The 26,318-nt window shown below is 43.9% G+C and overlaps 1 protein-coding gene across 1 annotated transcript in view; it reads left to right on the top strand.

The window, feature by feature from the left end:
- Window positions 1-11,913: 11,913 nt before the first annotated feature.
- Window positions 11,914-26,318, top strand: part of LOC115225312 (chondroitin sulfate N-acetylgalactosaminyltransferase 1) — a 29,334-nt gene continuing 14,929 nt past the window's right edge. The window contains exon 1 of the mRNA XM_029796259.2: window positions 11,914-12,017. The gene's annotated coding sequence lies outside the window, so the exon portion shown is untranslated. The remainder of the gene's footprint in view (window positions 12,018-26,318) is intronic.

Raw genomic sequence — 26,318 nt, 5'->3', positions numbered from 1 at the left:
ACAACACTACCACCAACCACCACTACCACCACAACCACCACCACCACTCAGGACCCCCATGCCACCCACACCACCACCGCTACACCACTACCACCACCACACCAACACCCCGCCATCATGACCACAATATGCCACCACCACCACCACCACCACCACTACCACCACACTACCGACCACCACCCCGCCATCATAACCCCAACCACCATCACCACCACCATCACTGCTACCACCAACCACCACCACCACCACCACTACACCACACTACCACCACAACCCCGCCATCATGACCACCACCACGCTACCACCACCACCAACCCACCCTACCACCACAACCACCGCCATCATGACCACCACCACCGCTACCACCACCACCACCACCACCGCTACCACCACCACCACCACCACCACCGCTACCACCACCACTACCACCACCACTACCACCACCACCGCCATCACCACCACCACCACCACCACTACCACCACCACCACCACCACTGCTGCTGCTGCTTTGGCTGCTGCTGCTTCTGCATCCTTGTTTTCTTCACATGAGAAAGAAGGCATGTGGCATTTTCAGCTGTACAAACCACCACCACCACCACCGCCACCACCACCACCACCACCACCACCACCGGCAGCAGCAGCAGCAGCAGTGACACTCACCCCTATCGCCCACCCATCCAGTGCCACCACCCCCATCTCTCCACTACCTTCAACCATGGAAACCATCAATCTCTATTAACGTTGGAGACAAACACCTCCAGCAGCAGCATCACCATCATGACTATCACTGCCATCACCACCATGACCATCACCGCAGACACCACTGACAATGGCAACGATGCTGTCGCGGGGGGGGGGCACCACCACCACCACCTCCACCACAACAAACCAGCAGTCACCAACGCCATCACCATCACCCCCCCCGCCTCTACTGCCATCACTACATCCATGGCAACCTCCACCACCTCCGCCACTCTCACCCCACCCCCACTGCCGCCACCACCACCACCACCACCACTGCCATCATGACTACCACCACCGTCACCACCACCACTACCACCAACCACTACAACAACCACCACCACCACCGCCATCACCACCACCACCACCGCCATCACCACCGCCACTACCACCACCACTACAACAACCACCACCACCACCGCCATCACCACCACCACCACCGTCACCACCACCGCCACTACCACCACCACTACAACAACCACCACCACCACCACCGCCATCACCACCGCCACCCTCACTAGACCAATCAGCCACCCACACACTGTTTTCTCTTTCACACCACCACCGCCTCCCTCACCCCCTCCCCTGTTTCCAACCCTCTTTATCATCCATCCATCCATCCATGCCTCCCTCTCCCTCCACACACCAGTTGCTATTACAACCGCCACCGCCGCCACCACCCACTTCTCTAACACTGGGCCTCACCCATCCCAATATCTCCCAGCATCCCCCACCACCTCCACCTCCACCACCACCATCATCCTATTACTCTTTTATGGCTTTTTCTCATCCATCCCACCCATGACCTCCTTCAAATTTCAGTTTCTCTATCTGTGTGTATATATGTTTGTGTGTGTGTGTTTCTGTCTATCTATACCTATCTACATCTATCTGCCATCAATCTATCTATCTATCTATCTATCTATCTATCTATCTATCTATCTATCTATCTATCTATCTATCTATCTATCTGTCCCTCTGTCTATCTATCCCTTTCTTCATTCTCTATCTATCTATCTATCTATCTATCCATCTGTCTATCTATCTATCTATCTATCTATCTATCTATCTCCCTATCTATCTATCTATCTATCTATCTATCTATCTAATCTATCTATATCTATCTATCTATCTATCTATCTATCTCTATCTATCTATATATCTATCTATATATCTATATCTATTATATATCTATCTATCTCTCTATCTATCTATCTCCCTATCTATCTATCTATCTATCTATCTATCTATCTATATCTATCTATATCTATCTATCTATCTATCTATCTATCTATCTATCTATCATATCTATATATCTATCTATTATCTATCTATATCTATATATCTATCTATTATCTATCTATCTATCTATCTATCTCCATATCTATCTATCATCTATCTATATCTATCTATCTAATCTATATATATCTATCATATCTATATATCTATCTATATCTATCTATCTATCTATCTATCTATCTATATCTATATCTATCTATCTATCTAATATCTATTATCTATCATCTAGCTATATATCTTCTATCTATATCATCTATCTATATATTCATTATATATATATATATATATATATATATATATATCCATCCATCTGTATGTCTGTCTGTCTTACTCTCTCTTCCTCTCTCTCTCCTCTCTCTCTCTATCTATCTATATATATATATATATATATATATATCTATATATATATAAGTGTATGTCTGTCTATCTATCTATATATATATATATATATATATATATATGTATATATATTATATATAATATATATAATATACTATATATATATATATATATATATTAATTTCAACAATGAGGGCAAAATAAATTATTAATCAATTCACAAGTATTCAGTATTGCAAAGGGACCATTCAAGGCGAATATATATATATATATATGTATATATATTAAGTGTATGTCTGTCTGTCTATCTAGTTTCTAGCAATCTATCCATATATTTTCCTGTCTGTCTGTCTGTCCAATTTATTTCTCACTCTCTCACCCACTGCACAGCCCCCATTGTTTCTCCGCCACCATCACTCCCTCCGACCTTTCTCTCTCTCTCTCCATTCACTATATATTTAATCTATGAAACAATATACATTGTTAGCTGACACACATTTTTCAGACCTCTCCCTCCTTCTCCTAGACAGAAACTCAAGCTGCAGAAAATAAAATAAAAGCCATGGCCATCTCACCTGACTGACAATCTTTCCCCCTCGCAAAATTCTAAAACCTATAGAGAATGGAAATTCCTTGACGGTTCCTTGTATGTTACTGTGGCATTGTATTATGTGTGTATCTTTGTATTAAAATAATTTCAATCATCATCATCATCATCGTTTAACGTCCGTTCTCCATGCTGGCATGGGTTGGAAGGTTCAACTGGGGTCTGGGAAGCCAGGAGGCTGCGCCAGGCTCCAGTCTTATCTGGCAGTGTTTCTACAGCTGGATGCCCTTCCTAACGCCAACCACTCCGTGAGTGTAGTGGGTGCTTTTTACATGCCACCGGCACGGGTGCCAGGGGAGGCTGGCAAACGGCCATGATCGGATAGTGCTTTTTACATGCCACCAGCACAGGTGCCAGGGGAGGCTGGCAAACGGCCATGATCGGATAGTGCTTTTTACATGCCACCGGCACGGGTGCCAGGGGAGGCTGGCAAACGGCCATGATCGGATAGTGCTTTTTACATGCCACCGGCACAGGTGCCAGGGGAGGCTGGCAAACGGCCATGATCGGATAGTGCTTTTTACATGCCACCGGCACAGGTGCCAGGGGAGGCTGGCAAACGGCCATGATCGGATGATGCTTTTTACGTGCCACTGGCACGGGGGCCAGACGAGGCTGGCAACGGCCAATAATAATGATAATAATAATAATAATAATAATCCTTTCTACTAAAGGCACAAGGCCTGTGTAACTAGTACTTACTTCATCAGCCTCAAAAGGATGAAAAGTTGACCTCGCCAGGATTTGAACCCAGAACATGAAGGCAGACAAAATGCCACTAAGCATTTTTGCCCGGCGTGCTAACAATTCTGCCAACACACCACCTTATATAATAATAATAATAATGATAATGATAATGATAATACTAATCTTTTCTATTCTAGGCACATGGCCCAGTATTTTTGGGGAGGGAGCCAGTCGATTAGATTGACCCCAGTATGCAACTGGTATTTAATTTATCAACCATCCGAACGTGGCCGTTGCCAGCGCTGCCTCGCCTGGCACCTGTGCCAGTGGCACGTAAAAAGCACCCATTACACTCACGGAGTGGTTGGCGTTAGGAAGGGCATCCAGCTGTAGAAACACTGCCAGATCAGACTGGGCCTGGTGCAGCCTCCTGGCTTCACAGACCCCAGTCGAACCGTCCAACCCATGCTAGCATGGAAAACAGACAATAAACGATGATGATGATGATGATGATGACCCCAAATGAATGAAAGATAAAGTCGACCTTGGCGGAATTTGAACTCAGAATGTAGCAGCAGACGAAATACTGCTAAGCTTTTTGCCCGGCATGCTAACAACTCTGCCAGCTTGCCATCTAATAATAATAATAATAATAATAATAATCCTTTCTACTAAAGGCTCATGGGCTGAAATTTGTTGGGGAGGGGACTAGTCGATCACATCAACCCCAGTGTTTCACTGGTACTTGATTTATTGACCCCCAAATGAATAAAAGGCAAAGTCGACCTCAGCGGAATTTGAACTCAGAACGTAAAGGCAGACGAAATACCACTAAGCATTCCGCCCAGCTCTACCACCTTACTAATAATCCTTTCTACTAAAGTCGCAGGGCCCAAAATTTGTGGCGGGGAGTGGGGGAGGAGACTAGTTGATTACATTGACCCCAGTGCGTAACTGGTACCTAATTTTTTAAACCCGACAGGATGAAAGGCAAAGTTAATCTCTTTCTACTGAAGGTGCAAGGCCTGAAACTTGGGGGGTGAGAGGAGTAGTCGATTACATAGACCCCAGTGTTTCACTGGTACTTAATTTATCGACCCTAGTGGAATTTGAACTCGGAACGTTAAGAGAGGCAAAATACCACTTTGCACTTTTCCCAGCGTGCTGACAATTCTGCCAGCAAACCACCTTAATAATATATATCATCGTCATCGTCATCACCATTGCCAACATCACCATTGTCATTATCACCATCGTCATTGTCATTATTATCATCATTATCGTACTCATCACCATCATCATTGCCATCATCATCATCATCATCGTCATCACCATTGTCTTCATCATCGTCATCACCAGCATCATTATCACCATCGTGATTGTCGTCATCGCCATCGTCACCATCGTCATTGTCATTATTATCATCATTATCGTACTCATCACCGTCATCACCATCATCCTTATCGTCATCGTCGTCATGGCCTTCATCACCAACATCATTGCCATCATCATCATCATCATTGTCATTGTCGTCATCGCCATCGTCACCATCATCATCGTCAGTGTTGTCATCATCATCATCATCGTTGTCATGGCAGTCATCACCATCAACTTCGTCGCCATCACCATCATCATCACCATCAACATCATCGTCGACATCATCATCATCCTGTATGTTTTGTTTTTTTTACCTAAAGTCAGGAACTTTTTGACCCCCCCCCCCAAAAAAAATATATATATAGGCGCAGGAGTGGCTGTGTGGTAAGTAGCTTGCTAACCAACCACACGGTTGCGGGTTCAGTCCCACTGCGTGGCATCTTGGGCAAGTGTCTTCCGCTATAGCCCCGGGCCGACCAATGCCTTGTGAGTGAATTTGGTAGACGGAAACTGAAAGAAGCCTGTCGTATATATGTATATATATGTATATGTGTGTGTGTTTGTGTGTCTGTGTTTGTCCCTCTAGCATTGCTTGACAACTGATGCTGGTGTGTTTAGGTCCCCGTCAATTAGCGGTTCGGCAAAAAGAGACCGATAGAATAAGTACTAAAAGGCGGTGCTCCAGCATGGCCGCAGCCAAATGACTGAAACAAGTAAAAGAGTAAAAGAGTATATGAGGGGGTGCTGAAAAGTTCGTGGCTTTAAGGGGATTGCAAAAGGCCTGACTAAAGGCCCAACCTTGCAGGTTCTTTTACAGAACCTGAAGGACCCCTGCCGTGAGTCTGTGAATCCGAGAGGGAAACATGTTGAATAAAATCATAATTAACGGATCCTCCTTCGTTTTCTTTTACCCAAAGTCAGGACCTTTTCAGCAAGTTCACGTGTGTGTCTGTGTGTCTCTCTCTTTTACTCTTTTACTTGTTTCAGTCATTTGACTGTGGCCATGCTGGAGCACCGCCTTTAGTCGACCAAATCGACCCCGAGAGTTATTCTTTGTAAGCCCAGTACTAATTCTATCGTTCTCTTTTTGCCGAACCACTAAGTGACGGGGACGTAAACACACCAGCATCGGTTGTCAAGCAATGCTAGGGGGACAAACACAGACACACAAACACACACACATACACATATATATATATACGACAGGCTTCTTTCAGTTTCCGTCTACCAAATCCACTCACAAGGCATTGGTCGGCCCGGGGCTATAGCAGAAGACACTTGCCCAAGGTGCCACGCAGTGGGACTGAACCCGGAACCATGTGGTTAGTTAGCAAGCTACTTACCACACAGCCACGAGTGTAGTTGAAGGAAATTTAGGTAAAACCCTTGTAGAATGCTGTGCAAAGCTCATCTGCAGTTATCGGCTACCTGGGTGTATTTGGCAGACCTTGCTCTCTTGCAAGAATTCAGAGCTGGTTTCTGGTTTGAGGATACCATCTTCCAGCCTTCCTTCCGTCCCACCTGTCTTGGAAGCCCTGTGAAATGTCATGGGCTCTGCCCTTTCTTTGTCAATGGATGAGAAATGCCCTTGTGACCTTGATCTTTAGCGACCCGAACCAGTGCAGTGTGATTCCAGCAGGAAGTGTAAGGTATACAGACTATTGCACCCAACCATGCCATCCCATCCACACCTCATCTTCGACATCACCACGGCGACACCATTTCTGGCACGATTCCCCTTGACGCCTTCGCCACCGCCACCACCATCGTCATCGTCACAACCATCATGAACACGTCCACCACCACCACCGCTCCTTCCGCCCCCCCCCCACACCTTATTTTCTTTCCTTGTTAACCTCTTTGTCATCCTCCGCTCCCTCCTGTCCTTTCATCCCCCCACCCACCCCGTAATTTTCATTCTTCACATTTTCATTTTCCACTTATGAACTCCCCCCCCCACCATCCCATCCCATCCCATTCCTCACCCCACAACTCATTTCTTTGATGAATTCCTGACTTTCACATATAATCAACTACTAACCTTCATATTTACAATTTACTACTACTACTACTACTACTACTACTACTGCTACTGCTAACCTATGTACATCAAGTGTATTTTTAAAATTTTCACTTGTTTCAGTCATTTGATCGAGCAACTCGACCCCGGGACTTATTCTTTTTGTAAGTCCAGTACTTATTCTATTGGTCTCTTTTGCCGAACTGCTAAGTAACGGGGACATAAACACACCAGCATCGGTTGTCAAGCAATGCTAGGGGGACAAACACAGACACACACACACACACACACACACACATATATATATACATATATATATATCATAAATTGAGATAATTTATTTATTTATATCCTCTTATAATGATTGTACTTATTGTATTCTATTACTCATTCATGTACGCTGCTGTTTTGTTATATATAAATAATAATAATAATAATGAAATTATTGTATACAGTGCTCAGGTGCACCACAACTTGTCAGAAAGTGCATATAAAGTATATGCAGTAATGTAGAAATGTCTGGAAAGTGAACATGCTTGTGTGTGTATGGAGGGGAGAAAATCAAGTGTAGTGTTGGCGAATCTCGGGAAGCATGGAAATCTTGAAGGATGCAGTGCTCCGACAACTAACAACCGATGCCGGCAGTTTGTTCCACGCTTCAGCAACTCTCAGCGTGAAAAAATGTTTCCTGAAGTCAAGGGAGCTGTGCTGTTTTCTGACTTTGTAAATATGTCCACGGGTGTTAGATGGGTGGAGTTTGAAGAGGTGCTCAGAGTTATTGTTTGTGCGATGGTTGATAATTTTATGGGTGTCTGCCAGGTCAGCTGCCAGACGTCGGAGTTTCAATGTGTCCATGCCCAGGGAAGTAAGGCGTTCAGGATATGGCAAATGCCTGATGGAGGGTATTCTTTTGGTTGCACGTCGCTGAACAGCTTCCAGACGATTGATGTCCTGGGCAAGATAGGGGTTCCAGACCGGTGATGCAAATTCCAGGTGAGGTCTTACCATAGCTATATAAAGCCGCAGATAGATAGCCGGAGAGCGGCTCACAAGGGATTTGGTGTGTGATGCCAAGACACCCTCAGCCTTCTTGACAATTTTAGCGATGTGTTTTGTCCAACGCAAATCACTGTCGACAATAACACCCAGGTCACGTTCACTTGAAGACGTTTTGAGACTAGTGTTGTGGAGGGAGTAGGTGGACGATGTTTAACCCTAATGTTCTTATGTAGTGGTTCAATAAAGTATGTGATTGGGTATTATCTGGTAGTTGATAAATGATTTAGATATATTTCTCCATTTTCTTATTTTGCATATATATATATACGACGGGCTTCTTTCAGTTTCCGTCTACCAAATCCACTCACAAGGCTTTGGTCGGCCCGAGGCTATAGTAGAAAACACTTGCCCAAGGTGCCACACAGTGGGACTGAACCCGGAACCATGTGGTTGGTAAACAAGCTACTTACCACACAGCCACTCCTGCGCCTATGTGTGTGTATATACACATATATATTTCTTTATTGCCCACAAGGGGCTAAACATAGAAAGGACAAACAAGGATAGACAAAGGGATTAAGTCAATTACATCGACCCCAGTGTGAGACTAGTACTTAATTTATCGACCCCGAAAGGATGAAAGGCAAAGTCGACCTCGATGGAATTTGAACTTACAACGTAACGGCAGACGAAATATGGCTACGCATTTCGCCTGGCGTGCTAACGTTTCTGCCACCTCACCGCCTTATTATATATACACATATATACATACATACATATATATATATGTGTGTGTGTGTTTGGAGGTGCAATGGCCCAGTGGTTAGCGAATCGGACTCGCGGTTTCGATTCGCAGACCGGGCGTTGTGAGTGTTTATTGAGCGAAAACACCTAAAGCTCCATAAGGCTCTGGCACAGGGTGGTGGCGATCCCTGCTGTACTCTTTCACCACAACTTTCTCTCACTCTTTCTTCTGTTGGCCTGCTCGCTTAGCCAGCAGGGTGGCGTCATTTGAAGGCTAAAACAATTTGAAGCGCATTGTGACAAGTGATGTGTAGCAACATCTGATAGCCTGGTCAGTCATGGTGATATATATCATCATCATCATTTAACATCCGTTCTCCATGCTAGCACGGGTTGGACGGTTCAACCGGGATCTGGAAAGCCAGGAGGCTGCACCAGGCTCCAGTCTGATTTGGCAGAGTTTCTACAGCTGGATGCCCTTCCTAATGCCAACCACTCCAAGAGTGTAGTGGGTGCTTTTTACGTGCCACCTGCACAGGTGCCAGGCGAGGCTGGCAACGGCCACGATTCGGATGGTGCTTTTTACGTGCCACCAGCACGGAAGCCAGTCAAGGCGGCACTTTACTTGTTTCAGTCACTTGACTGCGGCCATGCTGGAGCACCACCTTTAGTCAAACAGATTGAACCCAGGACTTATTCTTTGTAAGCCTAGTACCTATTCTGTATCAGTTCTTTTGCCAAACTGCTAAGTTAGATAAAAACACAAACATCGGTTGTCAAGTGATGGTGGGGGAACAGACACAGACATACACACACACACACACACACATTCATATGTACATATACAATGGGCTTCTTTCAGTTTCCATCTACCAAATCCACTCACAAGGCTTCGGTCAAACTGAGGCTATAGTAGAAGACACTTGCCCAAGGTGCCATGCAGTGGGACTGAACCCAGAACCATGTGGCTGGTAAGCAAGCTTCTTACCACACAGCCAGACCTGCATCTACACACACACACACACACGCTTATTTTTCTTATCCAAGAATGCTGTTGACAGTAACTTTGCAGTTTCAGTCAGGTAAGCCATCATCTAGAAAAGCATAGTGTGAACCCTTCAGAATAATGTGAAATTGTTTTTATTGCAAACTAGCAGTATCGCCCGGCGTTGCTCGGGTTTGTAAGGGAAATAACTATAAAGCATTTTTAGAGAGTTATAGCCAAAAAATAGCAAAAAAATGGAAAAAAATTATGGTAAATTTTTTTTGAGAGTAAAAGAAGGTGGAGTTGCGTCCCCTAGACAGTTTGCGGTTTGTGTTTCTGATTCTCGACCCCATGTCGAATTTATCGATTTTTTTCAGAACTGGGGGAACTTTTCAAAATTTTCGCTGCGTTAGTTTTGAATTATGACATTGGGCTATGTGTGTGTCAAGTTTCATCAGAATCGGTTGAAAGCCGTGGTCAGGGTGAGGGTACAACCTGACAGACACACAGACACACACAGAGACAAACTGCCGTTTATATAGAGAGAGATGAACACAAAAACTGACCCTTAACACACACACACACTCACGATCCCCTACTTTTGTTCTCCCAAGGGGCATCGTTAACTGGCAAGCGTCTAAAATAAAAAAAAAGGTACAATACAGCAGGAGTCAACGAAGCAACATGGTTGCCATAGAAACTTCTCAACTACACACACCCATACGTGTGTGTGTGTGTGTGTGTAGGTGGGTGGCTTAGCGGTTAAGGTGTTTGGCTCATAATCATACTGTTGTGAGTTCAATTCCAAGCAGTAGATCACGTCCTTGAGCAAGACACTTTACTTCACATTGCTCCACACTATATCTGTATGAGTTTCTTGTTGTTTAATTCTAAACTTAGGGTTCAATCTTGCCTCCGTTTGATTGAATAATGTTGTCCACAGGGTAAATGTGATTGAAAGTTGTTTGTTTTGTTTTGTTTGGTATGTTTGTTCCCAAACAACCCTTCTTTTAGTGCTGTTCACACCACCAGATTGAATGGTCCTGCCCAGGTGTCGAAACCATAATGATATCTCTGTGGGGCAGCTGATGATGGACGTATGTTGGATTATTGGCATGGCTGTTTGTGTGTATATGTTGAATAGCATTATAACATCCTTTATATATATATATATCTTTTACTCTTTTACTTGTTTCAGTCATTTGACTGCAGCCATGCTGGAGCACCGCCTCTAGTTGAGCAAATCGACCCCGGGACTTATTCTTTCCAGTACTTATTCTATCGGTCTCTTTTGCCGAACCGCTAAGTGACGGGGACGTAAACACACTAGCATCGGTTGTCAAGCAATGCTAGGGGGACAAACACATACATATATATACATGACAGGCTTCTTTCAGTTTCCGTCTACCAAATCCACTCACAAGGCATTGGTCAGCTTGGGGCTATAGCAGAAGACACTTGCCCAAGATGCCACGCAGTGGGACTGAACCCAGAACCATGCGGTTAGTTAGCAAGCTACTTACCACACAGCCACTCCTGCGCCTATATATATATATTGAAATTATAAATTAGGATATCTACGAGATACCACCATGCTGAAAATAGCAGCCATGATCTGACTCTAAAACCACTTGGACATCCAGCATTGGGATCTGATTTGAAAGCATTTGGGTTGCTATTTCTAGCAGTTAACGTTTGGCTGATCCATACCATTTTGGTTGGTGTTTGTCAGATGATGTCAGAGATGAAGGGGACACATAAAGGACATTCGCTTCGTTAATTTTACATCGAGATAAAAACTTTGGGACAAATTGGTCAACAGTTGGAATTCAACTTGGGATGGAACAATAGAACGATAGCATTGCAGAATTAATTCCCGCCCGTCCTTAACCTCTGATCAAACCCCAAAAGGGGATATAGCCATTATAGACATATTGTGGTCATGCTATTCAGCTCTGTTTAGTTTTGGGCCACGGGCCCAAATTAGCCCTCCACAGGATCTAGCTTAAAAGCCGCACCAAAATATGAATACAAAGCAAAATGTGATTTAGTTTCTTTATGCAGATAACTGCCTCCATCTCTATTTACCTTGATTCTTCTCATGGCCGTCCTTTACTCTGCAGAATTGGTCCTTCATAAACACATCGAATCATTCGCGCCCTACACAGTGCTTTCTATGCTGAGAATCTCTGGACCTCATCTGCTGACTGTATATTTTGGTGTGTATTCTCTTTTACTCTTTCTTTTTTTTGTGTGTGTGTTTCAATCATTTGGCTGTGGCCATGATGGAGCACCGCCTTGAAGGGTTTTGGGGAACAAACAAATCTCTCTATTTATTCTTTTACTCCTTTACTTGTTTCAGTCATTTGTCTGCAGCCATGCTGGAGCACCGCCTTTTAGTTGAATAAATTGGCCCCAGGACTTATTCTTAGTAAACCTAGTACTTATTCTATCAGTCTCTTTTGCTGGACCCTTAAGTTATGGGGATGTTAAAAGAAAAAGCCAACATCAAGTGATGGTGGTGGTGGGGGAATAAACACAGACACACAAATACATACATTAAGCTTCTATTATTTGCTCTGCCCTGATGAGTACTCTGATATTTGCAAATTCTAATATGAATTTATATCTATGTACGAAACGATGGTATGCATGAGTTAAGGTCTTACAAATTTTTACCATCCTATCTCCTCCATTTTTGACAAATATAATTGGATTTGTAGAACTTCATACACTTAATATACTAATACAATTATATATACATACATATATATATATATATATATATATATATATATACTCTTTTACTCTTTTACTTGTTTCAGTCATTTGACTGCGGCCATGCTGGAGCACCGCCTTCAGTCGAGCAAATCGACCCCGGGACTTATTCTTTTGTAAGCCCAGTACTTATTCTATCGGTCTCTTTTGCCGAACCGCTAAGTGACGGGGACGTAAACACACCAGCATCGGTTGTCAAGCAATGCTAGGGGGACAACACAGACACACATACATACATACATATATATATATATATATATATATATATATATATATATTATATACACATATATACGACGGGCTTCTTTCAGTTTCCGTCTACCAAATCCACTCACAAGGCATTGGTCGGCCTGGGGCTATAGCAGAAAACACTTGCCCAAGATGCCACGCAGTGGGACTGAACCTGGAACCATGTGGTTGGTTAGCAAGCTACTTACCACACAGCCAATGACGGGCTTCTTTCAGTTTCCATCTACCAAATCCACTCACAAGGCTTTAGGCAGCCCAAGGCTTATATTAGAAGACACTTGCCCAAGGTGCCACACAGTGGGACTGAACTTAGAACCATGTGGTTGGTAAGCAAGCTTCTTACCACACAGCCACTCTGACACCTATGAATGTATGTATATTTGAATGCATAAATGTGTATGTTTATGTGTATATGTGTGTGTGTGTGTGTACTCCACACACACACACCATAGCTTATCTTACATTTGTAAGACAAGTTCTTGAGATCTCCATCTGAACACTAAGCACTCCACCCTCGCCCTCCACTCCATTCATCATCACCGGGTGGGGGGGGTTCCAAATGTTTGCATATATGAACTATGTGAGTGTGTGTGTATATATATGTATATATATATATATATATATATATCCACACACACACTCACACATAAAACCAGACATACACACATATGCTGTGTGTTTATGTGTGTGTGTATACAATGGCTGTGTGCATGTGTGTTTGTATGTATATATATATATATATATATATACACACTCACACATAAAAACAGACATACACACGTGTGTGCATGTGTGTGTATATATAGGTATTTGCGTGTGTATGTATATATATGTGTGTGTGTATGTTCCCTTATCTTGAGAGAGGGGCAGGTTGTGTGCCTGCTGAAGGTAAGGGGAAGAGGGGGATAAGGGGGTTCTGCGTGGGTGCTAGCAGAGGGGGGTGGGGACGCTGATCGGTGACTCCTCCCCTCCTCCTCCTCCACCACCACCACCATCCTGCCAGCTCTTGCAGAACCTTTACAACTTGGTCTGCTTGCATCACCCCCCACCCACCCCACCCCGCCAACCGCCAACCTCCTACCATGGCTACCACCCACAACCAGCGGCAGCCGCCCCTACCCTCTTCCCCTCAAACACATATGCAGCAGGGAGATAGCTGAGGTTGTGACAACAATGCGGCGGGGGGGGGGTTGGAGGGGGGCGGTTGAAGATGTAGGTTGTGTCTTCCCCCAGCTCCCTAAAACGCCTTCCCCCCCCCATTCACTCCCTAGCTGTCAAGCTGTTAACCCTTGGGATGTGACAAAAACAAGATGCAACAATAAACAACAAACAACAAGCCTCTATGTCACCCGTTCCCTCTCACCTGCGGGGGGGGGGGCCCTCAGAACGGTATGCGGCCCTCGAGCGTCCTTCCAGTGGGCCTTGATGGTCTTCCCTTGTGCAGAGGGCAAAAAGAACTTTTCTTTAACTGAGTTTTCTATTACTTTTTTTTGGTGCTACAGAGCCCCCTAAAAAAATCCAGTTTGGGGATCTGCCTCCCCCTCCCATCCTCCATATATTAAAAGGGTTGAGAACCACAACTCTGTGATAGCTTGATCTGCTGGAAATAGCAGCTAGATCTTCCTCTCCCTTTCTCTCGAAATTCGACCCCCATAAATTCTCACGAAAGAAAGTCTTCCGTTGGCTCTGATTGGTTAATGTAAAGCCCTGGGCTAAGGCTATGGTTAATATTAAGGTAGGATGGCCATGGGTGGAATTCGCTGCGATTATATGGCCTGAAAAGACATTTTAAGATCCACAAAGATCAGAACTTATCTGCAGCTCTTGGTGGTTCAAATCGGAGGCGCAATCTGTGTGGGTGTCTTTTAAAAAGCCACATCAGATGCCACGATGGTGCTAAGGGGTAGGTACAGGAGGTGGTCAAACTCTGCATAAGGAGTAGATGACCACCATGTACGAATGACCAGTGGACCCTATATCCAAGAGATAAGCACACTCTGAAGGTAAGAGCAGTAATCATCATCATCATCATCATCATCGTTTAGCGTCCGCTTTCCATGCTGGCATGGGTTGGACGGTTCAACTGGGCTCTTGGAAGTCAGAAGGCTGCACCAGGCCAGTCAGATCTGGTGGTGTTTCTACGACTGGATGCCCTTCCTAATGCCAACCACTCCGTGAGTGTAGTGGTTGCTTTTTATGTGCTGCCAGCACAGGTGCCAGGCGAGGCTGACAAACGGCCACGCTCGGATGGTGTTTGTTACGTGCCACCAGCACGGAGGCCAGTCGATGCGGTGCTGGCTACGGCCACGTTTGGATGGTTCTCTTACGTGCCACTGGTATCACGGCTACAAATTCCATTGATGTGGATCGATTTTGATTTTGATTTGATTCTTGACTTTCACTTGCCTAAACAGGTCTTCACAAGTAGAGTTATGTGTCCCAAGAAGGAAGGTATGCACAGGTGGACTGACTACATCCCAGGTAGGGGCCACGGTTTATGGCCTTACTTGTCCTGACGGGTCTTCTCACGCACAGCATGTATTTACATAGGACTGACCAATGGTTTCGTATCTGTAAGTGCTTTGCTTTATAGACAACTCATCAGACTCCAGAGTTTGCTACCATTGGAGTCTGACAAGTTGTCTATAGGGCTAAGTGCTTCATCATCATCATCATCATCGTTTAACGTCTGCTTTCCATGCTGGCATGGGTTGGAAGGTTCAGCTGGGGTCTGGGAAGCCAGAAGGCTGCACCAGGCTCCAGTCAGATCTGGCAGTGTTTCTACAGCTGGATGCCCTTCCTAACGCCAACCACTCCGTGAGTGTAGTGGTTGCTTTTTATGTACTGCCAGCACAGGGGCCAGGTGGAGCTGGCATCGACCATGTTTGAATGGTGCTTTTTTACGTGCCACGGCTGTAAAACCATTGGTCACTCTATGACTGGACACATATTTAACTGCACGTAAATTTATTTGTGTGTGTGTATATCTCTTTTACTCTTTTACTTGTTTCAGTCATTTGACTGCGGCCATGCTGGATCACCATCTTTAGTCGAGCAAATCGACCCTGGGACTTATTCTTTGTAAGCCTACTAATTATTCTGTCGGTCTCTTTTGCCGAACCGCTAAGTGACAGGGACGTAAACACACCAGCATCGGTTGTCAAGCAATGCTAGGGGGACAAACACAAAAAACACACACACATATATATATGACGGGCTTCTTTCAGTTTCCGTCTACCAAATCCACTCACAAGGCATTGGTCGGCCCGGGGCTATAGTAGAAGACACTTGCCCAAGATGCCACGCAGTGGGACTGAACCCGGAACCATGTGGTTGGTTAGCAAGCTACTTACCACACAGCCCCTCCTGGGCCTATATATACACATAAAAGGCACAAGCACTAGTGGTGGTGGCACATCAAAAGCACCCAGGCCGCCCGATAAAGGGGTTGTCATTCGGAAGGGCATCCAGCCATTAAAACCAAGCCAAAACCAAATGTAGAACTGGGGTGGGCCTTAGCCTTACTAACTCCTGCCAAGCCATCCAACCCATGCCAGCATGGAAAACAGAAATAATGTTCAATGGTGATGATGATGATGATGATGATGATGATATATACATATTTTTATATATGTGTGTGTATGTGTATGGCATAATACATATGTGCATGTGTTAGTGTGTTTGTATGGATACATATATCTGTGTGTGTGTGTGTGTGTGTGTGTGTGTGACTTTGAAATGTAGCAAGCGGTTGATGAATTGGAAATGGCAAATTGTATGACACACACATGTACACACATTTGCACACATTCACACACACATTCATACACACACACACACGTGCACACATTCACACACAAACATACACATACACACGCGTGTGCACACACACATTCACACACACATGTATGCACATACAAACACATTCACGCACACACACATGCATATACACTCATTCGCACATATTCACACACAGTTGCTCACACACACACACACACACACATTCATAAACACATGTATGCACATGTACACACATACCCACACACACACACACACACAATTTTTTCTCGGTGTGAAAGGAGTGTCCTTCGTCATCACCATCAGTGTGATGATGATGATGATTTTAATGAACATGAAGGTCAATGGGCCTAATTAGATGGGGGTGGCGGGTTGGGAGAGGGAAGGGGGGCGTAGATATTGGTGGGAGTTTTTCAACGGAGATAATTGGGATCGGTGATTAGGGAGTTCCTGGGGGGGTGGGGTGGGGGTAGCGTAAGAGGTCAGGGGCATCCGGGAGTTGGCAGGCGGGGAAGAGTGTGTTCGTGACGGGGGGGGGAGTTGAATGGATGTGTGTGTGTGTGTATATATATGTATATATATATATATATATAGAGAGAGAGAGGTACGGCTAAGTGGTAAAAAGTTTGCTTCTCAACCACATGGTTCCAGGTTCAGTCCTATTGCATGGCAAGTATTTTCTACTATAGCCTTGGGATGACCAAGGCCTTCTGAGTGGATTTGGCAGTGTGTATGTATGCGTATATATATATATATATATATATACACATACACATATATATATATAAAGTTAATCCAAACAAGAAAGCACAAAAAACACAACAACGTGAGGACGTGGAACAAATATAGTATTATTGGACGATTAGGAAAGAAGGAAAGAAGGAGGGTTTAACGTTTCGAGCGGAGCTCTTCGTCGGAAACATAGGAGAAGGAAAGATCCAGAGAAGGGAAGACAGAGGAAAAAAAATCGCCAACGGTACACACGCACGCACACATACACACACAATAATGCCCCAGTATACAAGTTAATTGATTCCCAGAGAAAGTTCGTAAAACAAAAATGTATCAACAGAAAATGCAAATCATAAAAACTTAAACCCAACGACCTACAAGTGTCTCCCCATCATATTTCATATTTTGATGTGAACGTGAGATGGTTATCATCTGACTAGATCAAGCACTCCTCATCTGTCCTGTTTATGTCCAGGACATATCATTAAACAACACTTTGTGGTGAGGCTCAAGTTTTGAAGTTTTGTGGTTGTATGGAGTGTGGAATCGTGCCTTAACTATCATTATTTTCCAAATCCGTTCTGACCCAGAATGGTAGAACTTATGTCTATGGGTTAAATAGATTTCCCAGGAGTAGAGGAGGCTCCCGTTCATCATCATCATCATCATCAATCGTTTAACGTCCGTTTTCAATGCTAGCATGGGTTGGACAGTTCGACTGGGGTCTGGGAAGCCAGGAGGCTGCACCAGGCTCCTGTCTGATCTGGCAGTGTTTCTACAGCTGGATGCCCTTCCTAACGCCAACCACTCCGTGAGTGTAGTGGGTGTTTTTTATGTGCCACCGACACAGGTGCCAGGGGAGGCTGGCAACGGCCACAGTCGGATTGGTGTTTTTTATGTCCCAGTGACACAGGTGCCAGACGAGGCTGGCGAACAGCCATGCTCGGATGGTGCTTTTTACGTGCCACCGACACAGGTGCCAGACGAGGCTGGCGAACGGCCATGCTCGGATGGTGCTTTTTACGTGCCACCGGCACTCGGCAAAGCCATGGGGATGGCAGCTCTTCTAGGAGAAATATACTCTGACATAAAACCGTCCAAAACAGAACCAGTCACCTTGCAATGCCTGTCACTGGAAGCTTCTACAACGACCGAGAGAATGGCAAAAGCATTGTACAAGATTTTGTCACTTGCCTTCAGTGATGTCTGCATGTCTTGCGGTCTTTTCATTTCTTGATACATTCCGTATTTTGTGAAGTCCTATGCTGATGGCTGCTTGGGGGGGAAGTTCATACCCAGACACACACACACACACACACACACACACACAAGGATGAAGGTAAAACGGACCCATCAGGCTGAATATATATGTGTGTGTGTGTGTATGTGTATATATATATATGTGTGTGTGTGTGTATGTTTATATATGTGTATGTATATGTATGTGTGTGCGTGTGTATGCATATATGCGTGTGTGTGTATATGTGTGCATGTATATATGTGTGTACATATATATATATATATGTATATGTGTGTATATATATGTATTTATATGTGTGTATATATATGTATGTATATGTGTGTATATATATGTATGTATATGTGTGTATATATATGTGTGTACATATATATATATATGTATATGTGTGTACATATATATATATGTATATATATGTATATACATGTTTGTATATACATGTGTGTATATGTTTATATATGTGTGTGTATATGTATGTGTATGTATATATGTGTGTGTATATATATGTGTGTACATATGTGTGTACATGTGTATGTATATATATATGTGTGTGTGTGTGTATATATATATACATCCTACTTGTACTAGTATCATATGATCAGAAATATAATCCAACCCCACTTGAATTTAACCCAGATATATTTTGTCTTGAATCTTTTATACACAAAGAAGCTGTGCGTGTATATATATATACACACTGTGAAGCAGAGGCTGAGAAGCTTGTGGCTTTGTGTAGAATGAAATAGAGGAGGATCAGTTTTTTTTTTTTTTACTTGTTTCAGTCATGTGACTGTGGCCATGCTGGAGCACCACCTTTTAGTCGAGCAAATCGATCCCAGGACTTATTCTTTGTAAGCCCAGTACTTATTCTATCGGTCTCTCTTGCAGAACCGCTAAGTTACAGGGACGTAAACACACCAGCATCGGTTGTCAAACGATGTTGGGGGGCAAACACAAACATACACACACACACACACACACACAATATATACATACATATATAGGACGGGCTTATTTCAGTTTCCATCTACCAAATCCACTCACAAGGCTTTGGTCGGCCCAAGGCTATAGTAGAAGACACTTGCCCAAGGTGCCACGCAGTGGGACTGAACCCAGAACCATGTGGTTCGTAAGCAAGCTACTTACCACACAGCCACTCCTACGCCTGTTTAGCTCTTTTAAAGCCTAGCCAGGCTCATGGGCCCAGTTTCCTGGTTTCAATGGCGTATGTGTTCCCCATCTGGACGGGACACCAGTCCATCGCAGCGTTACTCACTTTTGCCAACTGAGTGGACTGGAGCAATGTGAAATAAAGTGTTTTGCTCAAGAACACAACGTGTCACCCGGTCCAGGAATTGAAACCACAATCTTACGATCATGATGCTGACACCCTAACCACTAAGCCATGCGCCTTAACCTTTTCGTTACCAACCTGGCTGAAACTGCTTCTGGGCTCTGTAATACAAATGTCTTGTTTTCATAAGTTTTGAATTAAAATCTTCCACCAAACCTTAGTCACAATTTATGTTCCTAACACTAGCTTTATGATAACTAAGTTATTTGACTAAATTCTTTGTTATATTTAAAATTAATTGAAAGAAACACAGAACATCTCAAAATAAATACAGTAACGAAAGGGTTAATTATGATTCACTCACTTATTGCTGCGGTCCATCAGTTTTTCTAAGCCCTGTAAAAGGACTCAGAAGGTTGGGCCCCCAACCAGGCCTTTCACAATACTCTTTAAGCCAGGAACTTCTCAGCATCCCCTCACATACATGTACACATAAATGTATGCAGTTTCAAATTTTGACACAAGGCCAGCAGTTTAGAAGGAAGGGACTAGTTAATTACATCGGCTGGTGCTTTATTTTATTGACCCCAAAAGGGTGAAAGGCAAAGTCAACCTTGACGGAATTTGAACCTGGAGCATAAAAACAGAGGGAAAACTTCTCATACAAATCACTCTGCAAGTTCACCATTTTATTAATAACGATGGTGTCTTAAGGTGGCAAGCTGGCAGAAACATTAGCACGCTGGGCGAAATGGTTAGCAGTATTTTGTCTGCCACTACGTTCTGAGTTCAAATTCCACCGATGTTGACTTTGCCTTTCATCCTTTCAGGGTCGATTAAATAAGTACCAGTTACGCAATGGGGTCGATATAATCGACTTAATCCATCTGTCTGTCCTTGTTTGTCCTCTCTGTGTTTAGCCCCTTGTGGATAATAAAGAAATAGGTATTTCGTCTGTCTTTGTGTTCTGAGTTCAAATTCCACTGATGTTGACTTTACCTTTCGGGGTCGATAAATTAAGTACCAGTTATGTACTGGGGTTGATCTAATCAACTACCCAGTCCCCCCAAATTTCAGGCCTTGTGCCTAGAGTAGAAAAGAATATTTCGTTTCAAGGCAATGGGCTGGCAGAATCATTAGCACGCTGGGCAAAATGCTCAACGGTATTCTCGTCTGTCTTTATGTTCTGAGTTCAAATCCCACCAAGGTTGACTTTACCTTTCATCCTTTCGAGGTCGATGCATTAGGTACCAGTTGCGTTCTGGGGTCGATCTAATCGACTAGTTCCCTCCCCCGAAATTTCAGGCCTTGTGCCTAGAGTAGAAGAGAATAAAGATGGTCTTTCCTGTGGAAGTGTTTAGCTTTTTCGCCAAACAACCTGCACAAATGATTTGTTTATTGTGATCAAATGGTCGTGCCGCCCATCGGCTCCCTCCCTCCATCAAATCGAGGTTGTCTGAACGGGGACACAGTGTGCCACAAGTCAGGTGCCAAAGTGATTGCAGAGCAACAAGAAATAAAGTGTCTTGCTCAAGAGCGCAACACACTGCTCGGTCTAGGAATTGAAACCAGGATCTCATGATTGTGAGCGCAACACACTAACCACAAAACCATGCATCCTCACTTATAATAATAATAATAATCCCTTCTTCTATGGGCACAAGTCCTAGAATTTGAGGGGATGGGAAGGGGTGAGTCGATTACATCAAACCCAGTATTTTGACTGTGGAGGCACATGGCCTAGTGGTTAGAGCAGCGGACTCGCGGTCGAGGGATCGTGGGTTCGAATCTGAGACTGGGCAATGTGTGTGTTTATGAGCAAAATACCTAAGCTCCACATGGCTCCAGCAGAAGGTAATGGCGAAACTTCTGCTGACTCTTTCACCACAACTTTCTCTCACTCTTTCCTCCTGCATCTTGCAGCTCACCTGCGACGGACCGGCGTCCCGTCCAGGTGGGGAACCTATATGCCAAGGAAACTGGGAAACTGGCCCTTATGAACCCGTCATGGCTCGAGAAGCAACAAACAAAGCAAACAGTAATTTGACTGGTTCTCAATTTATCGACCCTGGAGGGATAAATGACAAGGTCGACCTCAGCACAATTTGAATGTAAAAATCAAACAGAATACTACTAAGCAATTTGTCCACTGTGCTAATGATTCTGCCATCTCACCACCGTAATAATAAGAAGAAGAAGAAGAAGAATTCTGATCTTAACTGACTGGAAGTGTTATCATGTACATTGTTTAGTCTTGGTATAAAAGATGGGCTACAGCAAATATTCTGCTCAATACCACAGATTAGCTTGTCAGTTGTTTGACCTTAACCAGTTGAGCATGTCCCTTGGGTGGGTGATGATATGTGCATCTCTGATCACGAGCAGAAGTAGTGGGGAACATCATAGCCATGTGTTGAGAGGGATTCTTTGGGGTTTGAATAATTCACCTCTGGAAACATGGGTGTTTCGTTCGACATTCTTAAACAACCCTTATTCAGGGACCTTTTGAGCGGGATGGATTACTCGACCAGAAGAAAATTTTAACTGGGCCCCACCTGCAAGGTCATGCACTGTTCATCTTGATATGAGATCACCATGTCGCGCACATATGGTTGTGATGCATGTGCCTGGTGTACCCTTATCAGACGGGTAGTCATGATGGGTACAATGGGCTTCGTATATTTTACCCCAGTGTCACTTTGATGGCATGTGCTGCTCTCTCTCTCAATAATAATGATAATGATAATGATAATAATGATAATATAATCCTTAAACAATCCTTATTCAGGGACCTTTTGAGCAGGATGGGCTACTCGACCAGAAGGTAATTCTAACTGGGCCCCACCTGCAAGGTCATGTGCTGTTTATCTTGATATGAGATCACCATGTCGCGCACATATGGTTGTGATGCATGTGCCTGGTGTACCCTTATCAGACGGGTAGTCATGATGGGTACAATGGGCTTCGTATATTTTACCCCAGTGTCACTTTGATGGCATGCTCTGCTCTCTCACTCAATAATAATAATAATAATAAAATAAGAAAGAAGTGGAAAAAAAAAGAATTGAATGTGAAAGGAAGAGATGGCCGAACAAGACTAAAGTTCAAATGTGAATACAAAGTGGGGGGGAGGGGCATTTGATGGAACGGCAGTGGGTGGGTGGGTGGGTGGGGGTTGCGGTATAAAAAGGAATGGCTTTATAGTATATCAAAGTGACTTGTAAAAGTCATTAACCTCTAATTAGAGAAGAATGTAATTAAGGAAAGGAAGGAAGGAAGAGAATTTGTCTGTTACTTGTTTCAGTCATTAGACCGCGGCCATGCTGGGGCACCAACTCGAGTTTTTAGTCGAACGAATCAACCCCTCCCCCACCCCCACCACTTGTTTATTTCTTCTTTCTTTCTTTCTTTCTTTAAAGCCTGGTATTTATTCTATTGTTCTCTTTTGCCAAACTGCTAGGTTACACGGATGTAAACAAACCAACACTGGTTGTCAAGTGGTGGTGGGGCCCAAATGAAAACACACACACACACACAAGTATATATATACATAGGCGTGGCCGTGTGGTAAGAAGCTTGCTTCCCAACCACATGGTTCCGGGTTCAGTCCCATTGCATGGACCCATGGGCAAGTGTTTTCTAATATAAGCCTCAGGCTGACTAAACCCTTGTGAGTGGATTTGGTAGAGGGAAACTGAAAGAAGCCCATTATGTATGAGTGTGTGCCACATCATCATCATCGTTTAATGTCCGCTTTCCATGCTGGCATGGGTTGGACGATTTTGGCTGAGGGCTGGCAAACCAGACTCCAATCTGATCTGGCAGAGTTTCTACAGGTGGATGCCCTTCCTAACGCCAACCACTCCGAGAGTGTAGTGGGTGCTTTTATGTGCCACCGGCACGAGGGTCAGTCAGGTGGTACTGGCAACGGTCATGAAAAATCATGTTTTTTTTTTACGTGTCACCTGCACACTGGCACAAGGGCCAGCAAGGTGATGCTGGAAACGATCACGCTCGAATGGTGCATTTTACGTACCACTGGCACGAACAACAGTTGGCTGCTCTGGCAATGATCACACTCGAATGGTGCATTTTACGTACCACTGGCACGAACAACAGTTGGCTGCTCTGGCAATGATCACATGAATGTGCATTTTTACGTACATGGAACAGTGGCTGCTCTGGCAATGTCACGAAGGTGCTTACGTACCACTGGACATGAGAACAGTTGGGCCTCTGGCAATGATCACGTCGAATGGGGCTTTATGTACGTTACAACTGGAAACGAACAACAGTTGGCTGCTCTGGCAATGATCACGCTCGAATGGTGCATTTTACGTACCACTGGCACGAACAACAGTTGGCTGCTCTGGCAATGATCACACTCGGATGGTGTTCTTAGCACCCTACTAGCACGGATGTCAGTCATCGAATTTGATTTCGATTCCGATTTCACTTGCCTCAACAGGTCTTCGCAAGCAGTGTCCAATGAAGAGAAGGTGCGCATAAGTGGGCTGGTTACACCCCTGGCTTAGGCCACAAGGTTATGGTCTCACTTGGCTTGCTGGGTCATCTCAAGCACAGCATATTTCCAAAATTCTCGGTCACTGGTCATTGCCTCAGTGAGGCCTAATGTTTGAAGGTCATGCTTCACCACTTCATCTCAGGTCTTCCTAGGTCTACCTCTTCCACAGGTTCCCTCATATATATATATATATATATATATATATATATCTATATATATATATTGATATAAGTAGATAGATATGTTTGTATGTGTGTGTGTTTGTCTGTGACCACTGTTTGATAACCAGTGTCTGTGTGTTTATGCCCTGATAACTTAGTGGTTCAGCAAAAGAGACTGATAGACTAAATACCACGTTTTAAGGTTTTAAGATGTATAAGTAATCTGTTGATTCACTCGACTAAATTCTACAGAGCAATGCCCCAGCATGGCCCCAGTCGAATGACTGAAACAAGTAAAACATAACAGATATATACATATCTATGTATGTCCTTATTCAGTTTTAGTTCAAGATTTCTTGCCAACAGAGAAAGAACTGGTTTCTAACCTAGATCCAAGGCTCCTTCATTGGAATTTCAACATCAACAACAGGGTATTTTTGTATGTATGTATGTATGTGTGTATATATGTATGTATGTATGTATGTATATATGTATGTGTGTATGTATGTATGTATATGTGCAGATTTGTATGTTTTGCTTTATGTATGTATACTGATGCATATAGCTACATATCTAGACATGCTCATATATATTTAAATGATAAACTTCTGGAAAGTCTTACAGATTTTTACAGTGCCATTGATGGATTGGATCTGTAGTCTTTGAATTAGCTTTCTCTATTCTGGTTTCAAGAAGTCTAATTTCCCAAGATTGGTATTTAGGTTGTGTGTTACATATCCACAGGGCCCAAATAATTACAGGTATAAACCTGAACTTGCAATATGGATTGAGTAGCTTCAGACTTCTCAATAGTTCAGCAAAGGTGTTCTCTTTTCATTGATCTTCAGCTTTATGTGTGTATGTATGTATGAATGTATGTATGTGTGTGTAAGTATGTGTATGTATGTGTGTAAGTATGTGTATGTGTGCATGTATGTATGTATGTGCATGTATGTATGTATGCATGTGTGTGTGTATATGTATGTGTGTGTGCATGTATGTATGTGTGTATGCATGCATGTATGCATGCATGTTTGTGTGTGTATGTATGTATATATGTATGTATATGTGTATGTATGTACATACGTATGTATGCATGCATGCATGTGTGTATGTATGTATGTGTGTGTGTATATATGTATGTATGTAAGTATGTATGTATGTGTGTATGTATGTGTGTGTGTGTGTATACAATGAGCTTCCTCACAGTTTCCATCTACCAAATCCACTCACAGGGCTTTGGTCAGCCCAAGGCTATAGTAGAAGACACTTGCCTAACATGCCACGCAGTGGGACTGAACCCGGAACCCTGTGGCCAGGAAGCAAACTTCTTACCACACAGCCACACCTACTGGAGGTTTAGGAAGGAAATGGGGCCAGGGACCAGCTTGGCAGAAAGGGCAACATGGAGTTTTGTTAGGGTTTTATTTGTTTGGGGACCAGGGCAGGAGCAGGGGACGGCATATGGGAGAAGGATTGTGTGTGTGTGTGATTGTGGTGTAGGTATGTAGCGTGTGTATGTGTTATATTTGAGGAGTGGCTGTGTGGTAAGTAGCTTGCCTACCAACCACATGGTTCTGGGTTCAGTCCCATTGCGTGGCACCTTGGACAAGTGTCTTCTACTATAGCCTCGGGCCGACCAATGCCTTGTGAGTGGAAACTGAAAGAAGCCCGTCATATATATGTAATATATATGTGTGCGTGTATGTTTGTGTTTGTCCCCCT

Source organism: Octopus sinensis, linkage group LG27, assembly GCF_006345805.1.
Source record: "Octopus sinensis linkage group LG27, ASM634580v1, whole genome shotgun sequence".
In the NCBI taxonomy this organism is placed as follows: Eukaryota; Metazoa; Mollusca; class Cephalopoda; order Octopoda; family Octopodidae; genus Octopus; species Octopus sinensis.
The sequence above is the reverse complement of the archived record's forward strand: the minus strand, read 5'-3'. Positions and strand labels throughout refer to the sequence as shown.